Here is a 22,406-nt window from a genome sequence, read left to right on the forward strand (position 1 = left end):
GAGCAGATATGTGGTCCGCTTTTTTTTTATTTCCCCGGCCGAAAATTACGTTTATCCCAGCCCCTTTGGATGCATTCCCAAATCACTGGTAACTATAAATACTTAGAAGACAAAGTTTGCCTTATCTATTCAGCTCTATTGATTATTAAGGGTTTTCAGTTCTTCTTTTCTAAAAAGTAAATCACTATATTTTTTTTTATATCATATATCTAAACGTTCGAAGACATGATTCTGAAAAAAGTAATCAACACAAGTCCATAGACTATTGCATGAAATTTCACTTTTATTTCTTAATTGTTCAGAATCTAATAAGAGATCGGCCAAAATTATTTCACAAAATACGACATCTATTTTCCCCTTGCTTAAATATATCTATATTTATGGTAGTCTTGTATTGTTGTTCTTCCCAGTACAAATAAAAAGGGGAACATTTGGTTCTTTATGTTGTGGTGGAAGGCGATACACAACAACAGGCATTTGTAAACATTAGCCTCTTGGATATCTACAAATCCCCTTGAAGTGCTTTAGGTTCCTTTAGAGAAATTGCTTCGGTGGCAGAAATATTTGATGATGATCAAGATATTGGGAATTTTTCCTTTTACCTGATGCAAGTGTTTACGATTTCTTTCAAGTAGGCATATTAGTTTTTCCTCTTGTAAAAGTATGATTGAAAATTATAAGGATTTCTCTTTTCAAAAGAGGATTTGCTTCTATGAATATATGAAATATATAAGCTCTTCTTATGAAATTGCACAATAAAAACATATTTTTTCTCTCTTCTTAATTATTCCTATAAAATAATATGTATTAATTGTTCAGTTGCAATATAAAAGTATTACCTTTTTAGGTTTTTATCATTACCACGGTTTCATGAAATATAAGATGTTTATTTTTTTTATTATATATTTCTGTATTTGCATGATCATATATGCAATGAAAATCCTAACTACCTGCCCTGCCAAGAAGAGACAAAAGGTAATCATGAAATTATGAATATCCGCAGATAATAGTTTTTGTAGATAAGTGTCTCTAGTTTCCAGTTCATGAGGAAACGGATGAACAGAAGAACAGAAACCGATGAAACAAACATCAATGGTTCAAGTCGCTGACTCCTACACTTGTAGTCTGAACTTACAGTAGACAACAGACGCTGGTTCTAAACATTAAGGAAATAGTTTCCTAATTGTTGGCAAATATGACAAAAATATTCTTTCAGAAAGTTTCTAGCATCTGCTTAGATTTTTACTTATTTTTTCTATATTTCTTTTAATAAAAACTAGAAGGATATTAATTATTTTTCCCATATAATATAGGATTATTATATTTGGCTCCTAAATGTATCAACTTAATGTACAAGAGAGTTCTTTTTTTCAACTCCTCTACATTTATATAGATTCTTTTTTTTATTTCCCTAAAGTCTTGTCAAATTTTATATCTTTTTTTATCATTACATATTAATATTTACAATATATTATGTATGTAATAATATAAAAAACGGAAAAAACAATATTTCAACTCTTTTGTACGAGGGCGAAAATCAATAATATTGGAAAATTTTCAAGGGAGACTAATAGTTTGTGCACTTCAACTATCATATTCGGTTTAGACATAAATTTCTTTATATCAAACAACAGTTATATATATGAAGTAATCATTAAATCTCATTTCATCTACGCCTAGAGTCTGCAAGCAGGACATGTTTAATGAGACTCAGCAAAGCTATTCTGTGCAAAAGGACTGTGATGAAACTTTGTTGTGTTGATTATTATTATTATTATTATTATTATTATTATTATTATTATTATTACTTGCTAAGCTGCAACCCTATTTGGAAAAGAAGGATGCTATAAGCCCAGGGGCTCCAACAGGGAAAATAGCCCAGTGAGAAAAGGAAAAAAGGAAAAGTAAGATATTCTAAAAAGAGTAACAGCATTAAAATAAATATATGTTTTATAAACTATAAACAGATTTATCAAAACAAAAAGAAGAGAAATTAGATAAAATAGTGTGCCCGAGTGTACCCTCAAGCAAGAGAACTCTAACACAAGACTGTGGAAAACCATGGTACAGAGGCTATGGCACTAACCAAGACTAGAGAATAATGGTCTGATTTTGGAGTGTCCTTCTCCTAGAAGAGCTGCTTACCATAGCTAAAGAGTCTCTTCTTCCCTTACCAAGAGGAAAGTGGCCACTGAACTATTACAGTGCAGTAACCCCTTGTGTGAAGTAGAATTGTTTGGTAATCTCAGTGTTGTCAGGTGTATGAGGACAGAGGAGAATAAGTAAAGTATAGGCCAGACTATTTGGTGTGTGTGTAGGCAAAGGGAAAATGATCCGTACCCTCTATTCTTGATGTCAGGTATTCGGAGTCGTTTCCAAGCAACTTGTTTCCGCTTTAAGGGGGAATTCTCTGTCGGTTTATCAATTAAATGTAATAATGAGACTAAAAGTAAGGACTTCTTGCAGGAACAACGTTACAAAATGTTCAGATAAAGATTTGGAGTACCGAGTTGGTCATGCATAATGTCTGTTATAATCATCACCATAATGGATTTTGTCACATTTACGAATGTTATTATTATTATTATTATTATTATTATTATTATTATTATTCCTAATTTGGGTAGGACTATAAGTCAGATTTATTAAATGATTCAGTAGAAAAATATATGGACAGTATTCTATTGTACACTTCTCCGTTACCTGAGCTGTCTTGCAAACTAAAAACAAAAAGGAACACTTCCTGTTTCAGGTTTTATGTTTCTTCAATATTTTTTATCACAAAGTAGATATGGTTTACGAATGCATTTCTTCCGACTGCTAAAAGACACCACATTTTTCAGTTTTCGTATATGTCATATATAACTAAATGAATTTTGAGACGATGATAGAGATGACCTTTCGGTGATTCGCTTTGAGCATAATATCTCGTAATTTTCATATAACATTCAGTTCAGGCACTCACATATAATTGAATACTAAATAGAAATTGTATATATCCGGTATTTTACACTGAAGGATACTTAAGCCAATACTCGCCGGAAAATCCATTTGGGAACGTACTAAAACAAAACGGATATTTAGAGGTCCTGAATAAAGACAAAGGTTCATGAACAAACAAAGCCATTCAGAGACAGAGGTTATGAGTCTCATTTATGGAATTTTTTTCATTCTTGTTCTTGTCACGTTTGTCTGTAAAATCTCTCTAGGAAGCTCCTGTTAATTTTCACTTTCCGATAAGGCTTAAGATTATATTGGCATAGACAAACGTAACTGAACAAATGTGTATTGGCCGTGTGGGCAACAAAGAATATACTTCAGTTTTAAGAGAGAGAGAGAGAGAGAGAGAGAGAGAGAGAGAGAGAGAGAGAGAGAGAGAGAGAGAGAGAGAGAGAGAGAACACATTTGCTTTACTCTCTTCTTGATGGTTTTACAAAAAGTACTTGAGTGCGTAAATAATTTTAATAATACTCGATTTTTCTATTCCTGTTGTTTCTTTTTTTTATTGAACTTTTATTTATTCATTTGTTTATATTTTTTCAATTACTAATGGATTCATTTATTCTCTTAGCTATCCACTTCATCTGGTCGGTACTGTGTAATTTTCCATAAACATAGACTTCGAAAGGAAATGCGAAAACCTAAACTTTTAATAATCCACATTGATATTGTTATCATCTATACCTAAGAAGCTATATTGCTGGTTCATGTGCTAGTATGTCTATCTGTCTGTCTGCCTGTCTGTGTGTCTGTCTATCTGTTAGATGAATTACATTATAAAACGGTTATCTTTTATTTTTTTAAATTATTTTTAATGCTGCAAAGAATAATGTAGCAGACATGGTTATGGTTGTTTGTCTGAAGTTGGTGTCGGGTTTCCATAGATATATCTTCATCATGGATTCTTTTAGGAAAACTGCAGCATGCTGTTGTTTGTAAAAGAAACCGCAACTACAAAATATCTAAAGATCAATATCAAGTTAAAATACATTTATTATATATGGATTATGAAGAGAGATTTATGATACCCTTTCCAACATAAAATTATTCGCTGTAAATTTGAGCTTTTGAAGTTCTACGATTCAACTAACACAAAGAATTAACAGAATGACGCTGCCAGAAATTAATATCCAAATCTAGATTAAGAAATCTGTTAGACAAGTTTTTTTTTTTCCAACAAGCTAAGACCAGATTCTGCAGCTGAAGACCACAGGAGAATAATAATTGGAATAAGATAGAATTAAAGATTTAAAAAAAATCATCAGCATAGATCTACGGAAAATAATCTTAACAGACTTTATTATTGAGACAATATTATATACAATTTAAAAATAAAAAAACACTTATTATGGATTTTTCAAATCAAATTTGCAATCAAGAATCACATCTAAAATTTCATAGGAGTAGTTTATAGATAAAGAAACATTATTAGTGCTGAGATCTGGATGTAGAGTTGCCTACGTACAACCATACTTTTAGTTTTCTTATGGTTAATTTTCATGCCCCATAATATGTCCCATGCACTAATGTTAGCTAGATCTCTATTAACTTAAAGGATTTAGCAACTCAAGTTCTAAAATCAGGAGACCGATATTAAGGCAAAGAGATTACCATAATCGGAATAGACAACAAGCTAGTTTTTTAGGCCAAACCTTATGTGTATGAAGTTTGAATATTTTGAATGAAAGAGAGAGAGAGAGAGAGAGAGAGAGAGAGAGAGAGAGAGAGAGAGAGAGAGAGAGAGAGAGAGAGAGTCTGTACCTAAAACTGACTAATCAAAATCCAGGTCTTTTTCCTTACACGTATAACAAAAGGCCTAAAAATACACTTGCCTGGAATTTTAATGGTTTTACCGCCACTTACGGCAACGGACTTGGTCTGTAAAAATGTTTTCACACCTGCCTATCATTGTGTGTGTGTGCCTGTGTGTGTGTGTGTTACCAAAGTCTCCAAGAAAAGATAATTGACTTTTAATGTAACTTGTCGAAAAGGCTTTTCTCTTAATTCGGTAACTTCAAGCCAAATCATGGAACTCATCTTTAGTGAGAGTCATTCTATCCTAATATGGGTTTCACTTCACGTTTTTATTTGTTTCACCCCAGTTGTCTTCCATTGATATTTTTTTATATAGCTTTTATCTATACTTGTGTATTTCTTTTTATTTGTTTAGCTGTTGTCGCTATTAGAAACCTTGAATTTGTAGCATCTTTCGTTCTTGAACCTAGGTATCTACATTGTCTAGAAATATATATATATATATATATATATATATATATATATATATATATATATATATATATATATATTATATATATATATATATATACATATATACATATAAATATATATATATATATATATATATATATATATATATATATATATATATATATATACATATATATATATATATATATATATATATATATATATATATATATATATATATATATATATATATATATAACTGACATTGAGTTGGCAGTCCTTGGTACGTTATACTCCTATAAAATATACATGTACACACACACACACACACATATATATATATATATATATGCATATATATATATATATATATATATATATATATATATATATATATATATATGTAATCTCAATCAGATTGCAATGTCATTCAGGGTGATCTTTTGCGTTTGAATTGGTCATACCTATTTTTCTTTGATATGTAAGTTATGATTTAAAATATTTAATTGGCACATTCCCTCTTTGGTTTTTATTTAACTTATCAAGTAAAAAACCTAGATTAATAATGATTTTAATACAAATGATGTTATTTTGAGGAATAGGAGGATTAGTATCTTTGAATACTATAACCAGCTAAGAGAGGTCGCTTGGAAGCTTGTGCCGCACGTATTTCATACTCGCTCGTACTCAGTAACAGTTTTGATTTCCTATCTCATCAATCGCTGCTCCCTGCACTGTCAATAGCTTAACCTGTGTTATCATTCTAGCTCATGCCTTATCATGTTTGAATTTTTGTGACGTTCTTGCTCGTAAGTCACTGAATATAAACTCGAAGATTGTTTGATGAAGTTTAAGTGCATTCACCTCACCTCTCAGTTGCGCCCTAACTGCTCGAATGCACAAACTTCATGCTTCAACTGAAAATGAATAGCATTTGACAGTAAAAGAACAACTCTCAGGAATAGCCCAGTAACATGAATGGTGGGCTACTCATATACTGCACTCGGTGGTGTAAACCTAACAGTTCCTCTTTTGCTTCAACCAGAAGACCTGTCATGCAAATCAAGAGTTCTTAGAATTAAGTCTCATTTTCAAGGAGTATATTTTCCCAAAATTGTATTCCTTTTTAAATTTTTTGCCATATTAACTGGTCTTGTAATAAACCAATATAACCATTTACCAACTTCATCTTTGCTTAATTTCATTGCAAAATTTCACATGAATCTGTAGTCATTTAAGTAAAGATGAAATTAAACCAATTTCTTCACTGTTGGTGGTTAAATTATAAGATACATTGTAGATATATGAACTGTTGAATAAAAATATGAATGTTGACGTGACATTAACAATAATCGGTGCAGATTGCCTCGCCCATTTTGCTTCCTGGTTGACGTGGCACATCGATATTTAGTCAACTCCTCTTCAACCCGCTCCCTCGAGTCCCTCCGATCTTAAACTCCACATTAGCGCACCCAGGGATGCCTTCGCTGAAATCGCCTTATACGGACACGTTCCTTGTTATCTGTCGGCAACAAAAGGCTGTCTTAATTAGCATTCTTGGCTAAGAAGATTGGGTCTCCATTGATCATATAACACCTACGTGTTATATATGTATATATATATATATATATATATATATATATATATATATATATATATATATATATTTATATATATATATGTATATTTATATATATCTTTATATATATTTATATATATATATATATATATATATATATATATATATATTTATATATATATGTATATATATATATATATATCTTTATATATATTTATATATATATATATATATATATATATATATATATATATATATATATCTTTATATATATATATATATATATATATATATATGTTTATATATATATATATATAAATACGTGTGTTAGTACATAAATATACTTATATATATATATATATATATATATATATATATATATATATATATATATATATATATATATATATATAATTATATATATACATATATTAATTAATATATATATATATATATATATATATATATATATATATATATATATATATATGTGTGTGTGTGTGTGTGTGTGTGTGTGTGTTTAAAAAGTGAAGCAGAACTTTAGGATGGGTAAAATATCATCTAGAAAACTAATAACAGTAATTACTGTATACTACTGACCTTAAGCGTTTATACTGAGAGAAATTTACAACAAAAAAAAAAAAAAAAAAAAAAAAAAAAAAAAAAAAAAAAAAAGCAATGCCTAAAGAGAAAACGTCTGAAATAGAAGCTTTGGTTTCATGAAGAAATGATAGCTTCAGTCACTGGTAGCCAACTACAGATTGAAATATCCTCTGCAGCGAAATATGTCTACTATAAAGTGGGCTTAAAATTTGAGCTAAAAGATTGAAGCTACTTTCTAGACCTCTTTCAATAGTTAACTTTGTAAGAGATTAAAGCCGACATGATAGCCTACTCTCTCTCTCTCTCTCTCTCTCTCTCTCTCTCTCTCTCTCTCTCTCTCTCTCTCTCTCTCTCTCTCTACAGAACTGCTATTTTTAATCATAACGAGAAAAATTTTCCTCTTGAAATAATAATCTTGAAAATGACTATCGCATCATGACTGAAAAGAGGGAATCGAACAAGAAGTGAAAGATCATTTGAGTCTTTCAGATCTTACTTCAATAAGGTGAAGTAATCCTAAGTAATGGAATCTTAATCGACATTGATGGAAACTGGTCCGGACCTTTCCTTTGAGGAATCCACCAGTTTGATTTTCTGATATTTATATACAGGCTTAGTATTGATTTATTTCAAATAAATTGAATAACCAGAATTTTCTGCACAAGTCTCTTCATGTTGTACACTTAGTTAAAACTAAAATTATATGTCGATACATATGTATCAACTGCTTATTAAGGTAAATATTATAACAATACTGTATCTTTATGATATGACTCATCAGATCTGAAAACCCGAAAATACAAAAATAAAATGTGATTTTCCCGTTGGACAATTCATTAGGAAAACATTGTCAATGCAATAAAAAAGTTAGTTATTTTATTCATGACTTTTTTCTCGGAAAGAAGCATTAAAAAGTTTTATCATTATCGATTCAAGATTACTTCCAATCTTAAAAGTTAATTTGTTTTTGAAACTCTACCTAAGATATGACACGAAATATGATGTTGGAATCTATATGTTGCTTTCAAAATGACAATTACTAAACGAAGAAAATATATTGTATCGTTACTAATCAAAAGTAGAATTGATAATGACTCAATTATAATTAGAATTCCATTATCACTAATAGATTGTATATGGAGGATGACGCTGCCAATCAACCTTTAGTACGACTTCTGGACTCAATTCTTTAATAAAGATCACAAAGTTCAAGATTTGCTTAATATTTATTGCATAATATAAAGTTCAGTTATGGTTGTATAATTGTATTAATTAATCCTTCAATCAATCAGACAGTTTTTTAGCTGAATGTTATATGATGAATATAATAAACATTAAACTATTATGAAAAAATTAAAATATTCATGATTAAATTTTTAAAAAAAATTAAAAATTGAATAATACATCTTAACGGGCAAATCTACAACACATGCAAAAATTCCCATTAGCAATAGACCTGTATTTCACATTAAATAATTTGATCCCAGGATATTCATTGGCTATTTTTAACACCAATTCATTATTTACCGATTGAAATTCCATAGAGACCAAAACATTGAAGAATGGGAAAGTTTTTAAAAGTATAAAATATTCTTAAGACTATCAGCAATATCATACACTTCGAAAGCAGTAAACCCCATAATTAAGTAAAGTATTTAGTGGCATTAGTTACTATGGTTTTTTTTAAAAGATTTTCGCATTTTTCTTACCTAACCCATTTGCAAGTAGATTTAAGTTTACTTGTAGATTAACAAAATAAACTGTTAAAAGTTGGCCGTGAAAAACATTAAAAATCCGGAATATATGTTGCCAGGCATCTAACGTATTAAAAATCCGATTTATTGACGTAAGGGAGTAATATTACGGCAACCAGCCCGTAAAAGAGTATAACAAACAAGGGTACAAACTACGGTTGCCTGTATTTTACTGAAATGCGGCTGAAAACAGTATAATTTTGCGGAGAGTTTTCGATTAAAGTAACGATTGATATAAACAGTGAATATCAAGGATGAAAGTATAGGTTCTGATGATCGTGCCCAAACAAATTCTTTATATATGTTGTCCTTCCAAAAGATTTATTTTTTTTTTCACTTACAAATGAAGACTTGAATACAGCATCCACATATTCTACTTTACCTTTTGCATATCAAACTAGGATGGGAGACACCGTCGATTTCTAAACAATAATGCTGTATCCCTTATTCAGAATACAAAATGTTTGTAATTTAATCATGTATGGTTGACGGGTCACGAATCTCAAGATCTCTTTTTAATGGACGACATGCATCAAAATTAGAGCAAATTTTTGGTTGATTCTATTTCGTAATAGCTATTTTGATGTAATTCAATATAATGAGAAGAAATCCATAGTAAGGAAATGATTACACAGACAGTTAACTATTATAAGGAAGACACCAAATAAATGGATTGTAATTTGAGTTTTAGCACTGCATTAATTAAACATATTGTTAAACGTTCGGGACAATTCAAAAATACTGATCGTCTCCTCCAACCATAGTTGTTGTAGTGGCTAGTGGCTTTAGCAGTTGATGATATCCAGAATCTTTTTCCCAGAAAACTTCTGAGAGTAGTGTTGGCTTTGTACTCTTGTCTAACCTCTTCTTGGCCTTTTCACCAGTTGCCAACTTCTGCAGTTGGTGTTCATTGTCTTGAATTGACTACATGCAGTGGTGGTTGACCTCCATCTACTTTTCCCTGGGAGCTTCAGAGTAGTTTTAGTCTCACTTCCTTCACACTAACACGGCGGAGAGCTTTTGAGAATTCCTTCTAGTGTTAAGTTTGTTGTTACCTTAAATCTGACAGTATTTGTTTGGATAGCATTAGCAGAATGAATGTACTAATAACTATCTATCTTATTTAAATAACTAAAGAAGAAGATCTTGTACATGTAAATAATTTCAATGAGATCCAGATGCATAATACACTGCAAGGAATCATTGTATGTATTTCATATGGACAATATAAGAGCAGTTAGCCATTGTAAAATGTGATGTAAAATTCATTTAGAAAAAAATAGTTATTTTTTTCAGATTTTTTTTTTTTTCGCAAAATAGCGTCTTTTTTCAAAGAAGAGAAACAAACTGTTAGTGTTTTTTACAGCCTCTACATGACCATAATAACCTAGTCAAACTTCCAGAGCCTTCTCTTTTACATGCCATATACCACATTTTTTTTTTTTTTTTATCATGATGTATGTTATCCTTTCTATTATTCTAAGAAACAATTTCCACTGTAATCAGAGTTTAGATGCTAAAATCTGCGCTGCATATATGTTGTGATTATCAAGGCTAAAGGACCCAGAAGACCTATTTACAGTTAATTATCCTACTCATTATCCAATTGGTTCTCTTAGTTACTCTTGTTAGTGTTAATGGTACCTTTATTAAGGAAGTCCTTATTACGCAAATCTCTTATAGATCATTGTATACTGGAAAAGATTTTTTCTTCTAATAGGTTACTGATTTGATTACCTTAGGTTGATTTCAGTATAATACATTGATAATTATTTATATCCTTTAGGCTTTGGTGTTTCATATGGACATTAATTTCTAATAGCTTATTTTGAGATTTTCCTCTTGATAAAACATCATGTATAATGTGTTGTTAGATACTCTTTTAATATTGATAATAATTTTGAATGGAATTGATTAAACAAAATTGATTAAAATTCTGTTTAACTACTGAGAAAAATCTTTGACTTCCATCTTTGAGGAAGATATATAAACATGATGTTTACTTAGCAGTGATTTAGGTCTTGATCATTTTATAGAATTATGTTACAGAAGATAAATCTGTATCTTTGTAATCTTACTGCGATTATGACACTGTTGAATAAGCAAAATACAATCCAGTAAATGTGGCTCTTTTTTAACACAAATCCTATTGATGATCATCATAAGTAAGTACAACAAGAGCATCCATGTTGTTTCAATTCACAAAGTTCATCCTTTATTCATTGTCTGAGTAATGTTCAGATTAGAAACACTATTCTTATCTTCTTCCGACCTTCTCCGCTACCTATTCTTCGTTACCGTCTCCCATAAACGGTCTATTACAGCTTGTAGAGTTTGGTAGCAGAAGCTGTGAGGTTTTCATAAGAATATTTAGGTAATAAAGTAGCGTAAGTTAATGAAGTTATACAAAATCAAGAAGCAAAAATATTAGAAGGATGCATAAGGTGAATTAACTAGCAATAAAAGGTTTGAGAATCCCTAACTTTTTTATTACCTTTTAATACACATAAACTGCATTGTATATACAGTGATATATATAAATATATATATATATATATATATATATATATATATATATATATATAAAATATATATATATATATATATATATATATATATATATATATATATATATATTTATATATATATATATATATATACACACACACACACACATATATATATATATATATATATATATATATATATATATATATATATATATATATATATATATATATATATATATATATATATATATATATCCTTAAAAAAAATAAGTTTTTATTTTGCATCGTGAAATTATGCTGATATATAAAATAAAGACACGTGGAATCGATACATTCCTATTTTCTCACACTGTTCTTTTTGAAAAGGCACACACGAGGAATTTGAAAAGATATGTCAACTTTTAGTTAGTAAGTAAGTTTTTTTAACAATGAAATACATTTGAGAAATTAAGAAATCTATTGAAAAATAGTACACCAGTAAAACGCCAGCTAATACAGAAAACTCAACTATAAGTAATTCATACTAAAAGGGCCCTATGCATAAGCACTACCTTGATGATGAGAAGGCCATGGAAAATATCATCAAAGCAAATATTTTGCCGTCAGGTAAGGAACTGAAGTCAACATCATCATTCTATATCATTCTTCAGAAACCTAGAATTTGCATTATGAAAAACCTCCCTGGCTATGCCGTACAGGATGACCCGAACAAGACATACTTAGTATTCTGATGCTAATGCCCTGTAACAAGGATGTCCTGGCACCTACATGAGAATGACCACGCTGCATCTCTATAAATTATTCGGCCAAGTGCATCAAAGGAAAAATAAAAATGCACTCTCTACAAGCACATAATTTTAACATAACGAGGGAGCACGTAAAAAAATACGTGGATATCATTGGCAGTGACCCGACAGCAGTTCCATTCGGATATTAGAAGCCTAGTACATTTAACAAGAAAAGCCCACCCTCAACACCACGCAAGAAATTATCTTATTTCCTACGTGTAGACGGCCTGATGTCACCCCGACTTTGAATAATCCTCCAGGAGGTTAAACTGAATTTGACATCTCTGATGGATCCAGAAGGCAATATCTTGGCACTGATCTTCCCCCGAAAGAGATGATCCCAACCTGGACAATAATCTTGATAATGACACTTGACTGACGACTGACCCTCCCAAATTAGGTCTAGCCTAAGACAGGGGCCTTCCAGTAATCGCTTCTTCCACCCTCGGGATCATACCAACTTATTGGGATCCAGATTGACGACCCAGTATCCGTGTATAATCCTCCAATTAAGCCTTATTCTTCAATGTCTTCTTGATTAAGAGCCGAGTTCCCTGTGTTAACGCTATGACAAAATGATGATGTGTATATCATATAAAGTGAGTATTGAGTAATTATACTTGCATTTGTATTTGTGTTTATATTCATAGCGTTCCAAATAAAAGGAAATGTGCCAGACATTGATATAGACTTTATCTTATTTCATGAATTATGATCATATCCTAGTTACTGATATAATGCAGTACTAAAAAAGAAAAAAAATATTAGAGGAATTATAAACATTCTCTATAAGATTAACGACAATAAGGCAGCTGTCGTCTTCAACAACACATGTTTAAAAGAGGAAATTTTACCAGAATATTTGTAATATTACTTTCATATTCATTCATGCTGGCATCCAGTTTCACAGATACTATCGCAAAGTTGTTGTTATTTTTCTCATTGATTGTTTCCCTGAAATCAATGATTACTTTTCTTTTTTTACTATAATCATAACCAATGATCTATACACAAACTTTATTACTGATGTCACTACCAGATATAGAGCGAATATGTGAAATGATCTTATCATGGTTACGTAAATATTTTCTGGGTAATGGACAAAATAGAATGAGGAAAGTGTTGAGGGTGAATTCTGATTTTTATTATCATAAGCAACAAGTATCAGAGGTGTTAAACACAATTATACGTATTTGCTATTGGGTTGATTACACGTGGGTATCATATGACTCTTTGAAAAACTTTTATATTTAATAATAATTACCCTTGGGAGAATTATTATTAAATCTATTCTTAAAACAAAGCTCTAATAGTAATGAGTTTAGGAAAAGAGTTGAGGGTCGCAGTCACACTCCAGCGCCGAGCGAATGCATAGCCATCTGACTATCGGCCATGATATCCCAGCAGCAACCACCCGCTCAAACTCTTCTAGGCTTTCAGTCTTCTTTATAAGAGACTACTTTGAAATGGTCAACCCTCTTAGTTGGACGAGGCACCGCCTAACATTCGGGACATAGAATCCGTTGGTTTGTTGGTTGAGACCGTTAATGCGTGCTTGACCCAGGTGACACTATGTCATCACAGTCCTCATTCCCCCATTACAAAGACAAACAAAACAGATATACATATTAACAAATTATTGAAAAAAGCAGGTAAAACATCTCGATACAAGAGAATGCATTTCCTCCATGTTCTCATGAACTTATTAGGTCATGTGTTAGCTGAACCTTTTTCTGGCTGTAGCTGTTGGTACGTGACATTGATCTTCAAAACTGAAAATGAAAATTAACTACGGAGAATTTTATATATATATTTCACATCCAAATTGACAAGAACGACCAAAAAAAGGTGATGATTTGTTGCAATACGAATAAACTCATACTGACAATTGGAACTGCAAATATGTCTTTTAAATATAATTTTTTTCCATTATTATACACTATTGAAAATTTCAAGGAGAAAAGTTTTACTAATAAAAGATTAAGTAGAAGACACATTAGTGATAATTTTTTTTTTTAAGGAAATCCAATTGGATCATAGCCAAACTCTCCAAATACATTACCAGGTCACATAACTTTAATGATTATTAACACAGCAGAAAAGAAAACGATGTCCTTCAAGGTTTCGCTATTTGGTTTAACTTTCCTCTGTTAATTAGCGATATGATCGTAACTTACTAAAGGCTGGCAGGTTTCATGACACCTCTTGCAATGAGTTCTTGCAACAATGAGGCAAAGTTGCCAATTACTCTTTTGAGAGAATGAATTTAATCAACTGTTACATTGCAGGGAATTTCTCGACGCTTATCAGTGGTAGCAGGGATCTTCTTCTTCTTCTTCATTCTGAAAACAAACATTTTTTAAGTTGCTTGTCGTTTCTGGAAATCGAGAGACAAATATCTGAATTTATATTCTACCTAGATTTTGTAAGCAAAGACTTGTAAAGGGACTTTCATAGACATTTGTTCTGACAAGCAAAAATTCATGAAAATCTGGGAGAAATAAAGATATAAGTTTGAGGCGAGGAAAGGTCAATGAGGCATAAGAACCTTAGCCTTCGCAGAGTTTTGAGGTGTCCAGTCACTGCTGCTTATCACGAGTCACATATTTTATATATATTTTATATATTTGAGAAAAATGAGACTGGGCGTCTGTATTGAAATGAAAAGGGGAATTTCAAAGTATAATCACCAATAATGGTTCCTACGGAGAAACTAAAGGAATTTTTAGATTTATCTTCAATTCAAATTATTTAATAGTTATTGATATACAAAAGCCTATGTATTTTTCTTATAGTTATCATCATGAGTTCAGTGTTCTGAAAATATATTCATCAATTATAAGTGATCTTTGGTAGTATCATTTTTAATTCAAATAGAACTAATCATCAGTGGAGGAGAGAAAAGGACACTGCACTGTTCATTGTTTTTATCCTGAAAATCTAATGTAGATTCAAGATAAGCAAAACGATATGAAACGAAAGTAAAATTGATGCTGTCGAAATTATTTAAAATTATCTGTAGATTATTTCATTATTAAAGCAAATAGAATAAAAAATGGGGTTTTTATTATCTTGAAGAGAATTAACAACACTCGTTACTGCTTTAACTAAAGAACAAAGATTTACCCTCATCCAAAAAGTCTTTTTGGACCATCCTGTGATCAGTTCATTTTTGAAATTAGTAATAGGATGAGTAAAATTTTGTTAGGTAAAGATGTAGTGGAAGGAGTTAACATTCTTACAACTACAATGAAATTCAGAAGGCTACAATCTTCAGCTCAAACTAATCAAAATCAAAACATACACTTAAACACTAATACACACAAACACATGGATACACACAAAGTATAATGTATTAGTCATGTAATGGTGCTTTTGGAACTGGAGATTGTAAAACCTTTTCGAAAACAGCAGCTTTAAAGCTCCTGGAATTTCCTATTGCCTTCTTCAATTGCTTCATTAGGCAAAAGAACTTAAATTTCAACAGAAATATGTGTTTTCTATTTTCGTTCATACCTGGTGTTTTTATTTTCATTTTCCTCTCCTTTTTTCCATTCTTAAACGGAGGCCTATTAATGCGAGGTAGAAAGAGACGGAGATATTTTTTTCCCCTTAAACTCTCGATTTCGTTGCAAAGACTCCAGAATGGTTGAGCGAGATTTTTATAATCTTTTTGGTCATATATGATAAATGATTTGTTATAAAAGCATTCAAAATCACGCGAAGAATAAAAAAAAACTGAGTGTAGAATATGTATAAAGGGAGAAAAGGATTAGACATTTTGTTGTTCGTAAGATATTAGAAATAAGGGATTATTACTATCGTTTACATTTACATGTTTTAGTAGAGTTGTTGTTGAGGAAGGTCATCGGTAACACTTGGGTTCGTTACGGAGGAGATTTTCTGAAAGATATTTTTGAGTTCTATTATGAACTTAACATCCATATTCATTTCTACATATATAGTAGATTCCCCCACTCGAAATTATATATATATATATATATATATATATATATATATATATATATATATATATATGTGTGTGTGTGTGTGTGTGTGTGTTTGTGTGTGTGTATATGTGTGTATGTGAGTGTGTTTGTATGTGTATCGCCATATGTTTTCATTTTGATTAGTACTAGCTAAAGGTTATAGACTTGTAAAAGCTCTGGAAGATTTTAGGTGCAATATTGTTACCCCTTTCAGCTTCATGTTCAAGATGAAAAACTAGAGAGAATAACAAGTGTAATAGCCAAATAAACCATCTTATCACAAGATTGAGGAAACTATTCACATATCTATTGGTTCTATCAAGTTCTTCAGCAGCTCATAAAATAAGTGAATGTGCAACGATCTTCTCTAATTTGTATTCTAAATGCATTTTGTATTCCCAACAGACATTTGCAGGAATGAAGTGCATTTGAGCCAAGTGCTTCAAAGGAAGCCAGTCAATCGTGAATACCTGAAGTCTTCGGAAAAGGAAAATCGTGAAAACCGCAGATTTGCGAGAAATTTCTAGTCGTGCAATTGATCTTTATATCAGTGAGAATTATGACTTCCTTCCAAAACATATTGTCTCTAATGAATTATTTTGGTGCCAACGTCCAAGGATATTTTTTACTAGTCACAAATAGATGACCCAAAAAGACTACTTGCTGTCGTGAAAATCGTTAACTTACAGTTATTCAGGTTTGTCAATTCACATTCTTCCAGCAATACCGGTACTTTGAAATCTGACGATTTGTCGTTAAATAACATTAAAATTTAACCTAATGTTTGTATTGATGAATATTGAAAACATGTTTTACTCTCTCTCTCTCTCAATTTACTTTCTCGTAATAAATGAGTATTGGTGTCATTGGCTTACTTTTTACCATATAATTTTGACCTGAAAATCCATATCTTCAATATGCAATACATTTTTCATAAATTGTTATATAAAGGAAATATTTATAAAAGGAACAATCACTTCAAGTTGACCAAGACAATTAACTGATATAATCTATACCACCAAGAAGTAACCAGAGGTTTTCCTTCAAGAATTTTCAAACCATATTATTATTACAAGCAGTGCTATTTCCCAAGTTGGAAAAGCACGATGCTATAAGCTCAAGGGCTCCAACAGGAAAAAATAGCCCAGTGAGGATAGAAAACAAGAAAATATATAAATTGCATGAGAAGAATAAACAATTGAAATGAAATATTTCAAGATCAGTAATAACATTAAATTAGATCCTTTACATATAAACTATTAAATTTTTAAAAAGAAACAAGAGGAAGAAAAATAAAATAGAACAGTTTACCCCAATCAAGAAAACTCTAATCCAAGACAGTGGAAGGCCTTGTAATAGAGGCTATGGCACTACCCAAGAGTAGAGAACACTGGTTTGATTTTGAAGTGTCCTTCTCCTAGAAGAGCTGCTTACAATAACTAAAAAGACTCTTCTATCCTTACCAGGACAAAAGTACCCACTTAACAATTACAGTGCAGTAGTTAACCCCTTGAGCGAAGAAGAATTGTTTGGTAATCTCGGTGTTGTCAGGTGTATAAGGACAGAGGAGAATGTGGTGAGAATAGGCCATACTATACGGTGTATGTGAAGGCAAAGACAAAATGAACCGTAACCAGAGAGAGGGATCCAATGGCAAAGGACTCAATAACCCTCAAGTAGTAGTATGTCGAGTGGCTGGTGCCCTGGCCAACCTACTATCTATCTACCTGCGTAGTATGATTCGTTATCAAAATATATCATCTTTTCATTAGAATTCAAAAGTTACTTTAGGAACAAAGTTAATAGCCTATATCCGTGTGAGAGAGTAAGTATACCTCTGCCAATACCTCGTGGTTGAAGAGGCCTTCAATAAATTCCTCAAACTATTTGCAGGTTTTCCTCGTTTAAGATAAATATCACTATCAATACACACACACATACATACACACACACACACACACACGCACACACACACACACACACACACACACATATATATATATATATATATATATATATATATATATATATATATATATATATATATATATATATATATATATATATATATAGCTAGATAGATAGAGAGACAGATAAAGCTGGACTGACCGCTAGTTAATAAATAGCTAAAAGCAAATAGATAGACTACAATAAGTAGATGAACATTAAGTAGCGTCAAACTCTCCCAAACCGTAGCAAAACAAGAAGATCTTAACTTGGTTAATAAGTTTACAGGATTCGGTTACTTTCACGTCTGGTCTCGAGACGAATTCTCGCAATACTGAGGCTGCTGCTGCTGCTGCACAAGTGATACCGATCGGCCGTTTCTCTTTTCTGAACGTTGCTTTATGGAAAGTAGTGATCGGTTTTAGCAAAGTAGTGTACAGTATTTATGAACTTTAAATCATGCAGAGTAATGGTATAATGTGTTGAGCAAAATTATGTTTATTTGTTTTACACATTTCATATAAGATTATATCTGTTTTAGATCGTTTTTTTCTAATTTCCAAAAACGTTCCAGAGATATTGTGAATAAAAGTCCTTGAGATGACAGAGGGAGTCTCACATGCATATCAATTCAATAATTTTACATATTTTTTTTTTCATTTTGGTATTTATTGTTTTATGACCAATCTAATTAGAATTTAGATACGTAATTCTCGATATTTTGTGATTATAATCATTAAATACTTCTTAATAAATCAAGTATTTCTAAACACGGTTTATCTTTTCATTACACTTTGATATCCTAATGATTTCGGCTTCGGTCTTATCTTCTTGAGATAATGTGTCCTCGTGTTTATATTGCAAAATTAAACACGAAATTATAAGAATTAGTGAAAAACGTCAATCAATAGAGAAAATATAAGAACTGGATTACTCGAGATGTTGTTGATACGCACAGCTAGTTAGAAGTCAAACACACTACAATAACAACCCATCTACCTTCATGTTATATTTCTTTTATCTTTTCATGTGAATATCTTAATTTCTTAATCAATTTATATCACGGTATCTTATTATCTCAATACCATGATATGTTATTATCCTAATTTGTTTCTATCTAAACATTGATACAATATTATTTTGAAAAAACAGTGCATTTGCACCGCCCGTGTCTCACACACTCATACACTGTAACCTTATTTTTCACTATATACCTCTCTCTACACCTCACTGTTAATAGAAACTGTTTGAGCCTGTCTTTTTAGGAATTATTTTGTTTGAATTTCTCTGACCATCTTGTCCATCATCAATTATCTAATGGCAATTATGTGACTAGTTTTCGACTTCCTCTTTCTAATACCACAATAATAATAATAAAAAAAAATGCCCACTCGTGATTGTCCTTGTATAATATATGACTTCATAAACAGGACACATGTTTTGCAAAAGGAAGATCCACAAACTGGCTGAGACGAAGTGTAGATTAGATATATGATGTATGGAATACATCGAGCTTATTAAAACTCTTACATTATCTAATACTAATTATGGGTCTCTGTATAATTAGTTCCGCCCTGGATACCCGAAGGTGGTTGTGTTACGTCAGGCTTAGAAGATCGACTGTAAAGTTAATATAATTCCTGAATGAGATATATTTTTTTTTCTCTTTTCCTTAAGTCTTAAAAACCAATATTTATAAAATTGGTTTAAGTCCAATATGAAAAAAAAAATCTTTAAGAATAAACTTCCCCAGTAAATACTCCTCTTTAATCAAATATTATTTTAGTCAAATGTACCCCAGAGTTTGATAATCTTCAGTTTGATCGTGCTGCGATCATCCCTCACTAATCTACCTTTCTCATATTCCTCCACCTTTACTGCTTGAGTTCTGTCCTCCCATACTGTATTACCCTTTATCTCTTAATATTCCTATGAACTCAGAGAACCTATTACCAAACATTATAAGCTTTAATGGACCATTTGGGAGAGACGGGAAAGAAGTTTATTCAACAAATTCAAACATAATTAGGGGGATGATTCAGGGGCGAGTTTATTAGGTTGAAACAAGGCTAAATCTCACTTATGATTTGTTTTACAAAAACCCATCGTGTGATTTTTACTGGAATATTTTTTTTTTCATTATGCAATACCTATATATTTACTTTAATAATTACATATCTACTGCCAAAAAAAAAATTGATATATATCTAACGCAACGATGAAAATCAGGGAATTTTTTCAATTATCTAATAACACAAAACAACGTTATAAATACAATGCAATGACAATATAACAAATTTCTTCAGAATAACGTTAGAAAATGAATCACGTTAAACTTACTAATTACTACGTTCAGAAACACGATACTGTAATATGTAATCTATGTTCCATAACGTTAAAAAAATATTCACATTGTAATGAATATTCACTAAGTCACATCAAATGACGTTTAAAATTACATTATATTGATATTAATAATCAACCCTTAGAATAGGGCAACGTTAATAGATTTATTAAATCACGATAACTGATCATTACGTTCCATAAAGTAACATTCAGTAGCATTGAAGGAGTTTAACGTAGTCTAAGTGTCCTGAAAACTCGTCTTAAGACGAATGGCTAAAGTTATGGAATCTCTCTCTCTCTCTCTCTCTCTCTCTCTCTCTCTCTCTCTCTCTCTCTCTCTCTCTCTCTCTCTCTCTAATGAAAAAATTATTCAACTTTGTTTAGTTATAGAATAGAACGATACTCTCATTCTTTAAATGAGAATCTTTAATCCTTTTATCCTTAAGTTTAATTAATATTTTTACATTTGTACATGATAATAATAATAATAAAAATGCCAATAAAGATAATGATAATAAAAAATTTCATAGTACTACTACTACTACTACTACTACTACTACTACTACTACTACTACTACTACTACTACTAATAATAATAATAATAATAATAATAATAATAATAATAATGTAAACATATAAGGTTAATTAATATCTCTAGAGAAGAGAAAAACATTCACAATTTTTATTTTTTTTTTCAAAAATTTTACTCCATAACTTTGTTAATTCATGGTGATCTTTCCTAGGTATGGTAATATTTCCTAAGTGCAGCCTTTCTATTTTGTTTTTTCTTTGTTTCATGTTTAATATGATCTAAATGAATTGTTTTAAAAAAAATTCCATCCCTAAACGTTGCCTTGTATTATGAAACATATTATTGGAGGAGAAGACGTTTTTTCAGCCTCTTCTATCATAAGATGCTGGGTAAGTTACTGGGTACCAGAAAGTGAGCTTTGTGAAGACAATATATGTATATTTTTTTAAAGACCAAGGAAAAGTCAGTAGATAAATGTTGTATTACACTATTTATTGTGCGACTATTTTCTAATAGATTTACACTTCTGCATTCCGATCGTCGCCAATTACGCCTTCCAAGGCTTTATGATTTTCCACTAATTTTCTGAAATCAAACTTTGAGAGTAATGTGTAGTGTTACGCCATTTGATGGAGGAGGTACAACAGGTATAATCTAATTGAATGTATACCTAATACTACATATAGATGATACAGTCTGGGAAGATCTGAATGCAAACAATGGTCAGAATTATGGAAAACTATCTGAACGAGGATGCCAGAGATTTATATGAAGATCAAAAATAAGAATTTTAGTATATTATAAGTTTTCATCTAACGATTTAAGAAGAGAGTCAGCAACTGAAGACCAGACAAGAGAACAATACTCGACACAAGGTAGATTGAAAGAAGATTTATTTTTTTTTTTTTCCGGATAGCTTGGCCACCAAAAATTCTTGGACTTTCTCAATGAGCATATTTTCCATGCAGTTGAAGAAGAAACAGACCAAACGTGTTTCTCAAAAGTAAATTTGTAATATAGAATCATACCTTAATTTATATAGTTGAAGAAACATTATCAATGAAGGTATCTTTATGTTGAGGAGCCACTGTCCTCTACCTACTTACAATCATACTTTGAGTTTTGATAAGGTTCAACTTCATGCCCACTA

The sequence above is a fragment of the Palaemon carinicauda genome, chromosome 17 (assembly GCF_036898095.1).
Source record: "Palaemon carinicauda isolate YSFRI2023 chromosome 17, ASM3689809v2, whole genome shotgun sequence".
Classification (NCBI taxonomy): Eukaryota; Metazoa; Arthropoda; class Malacostraca; order Decapoda; family Palaemonidae; genus Palaemon; species Palaemon carinicauda.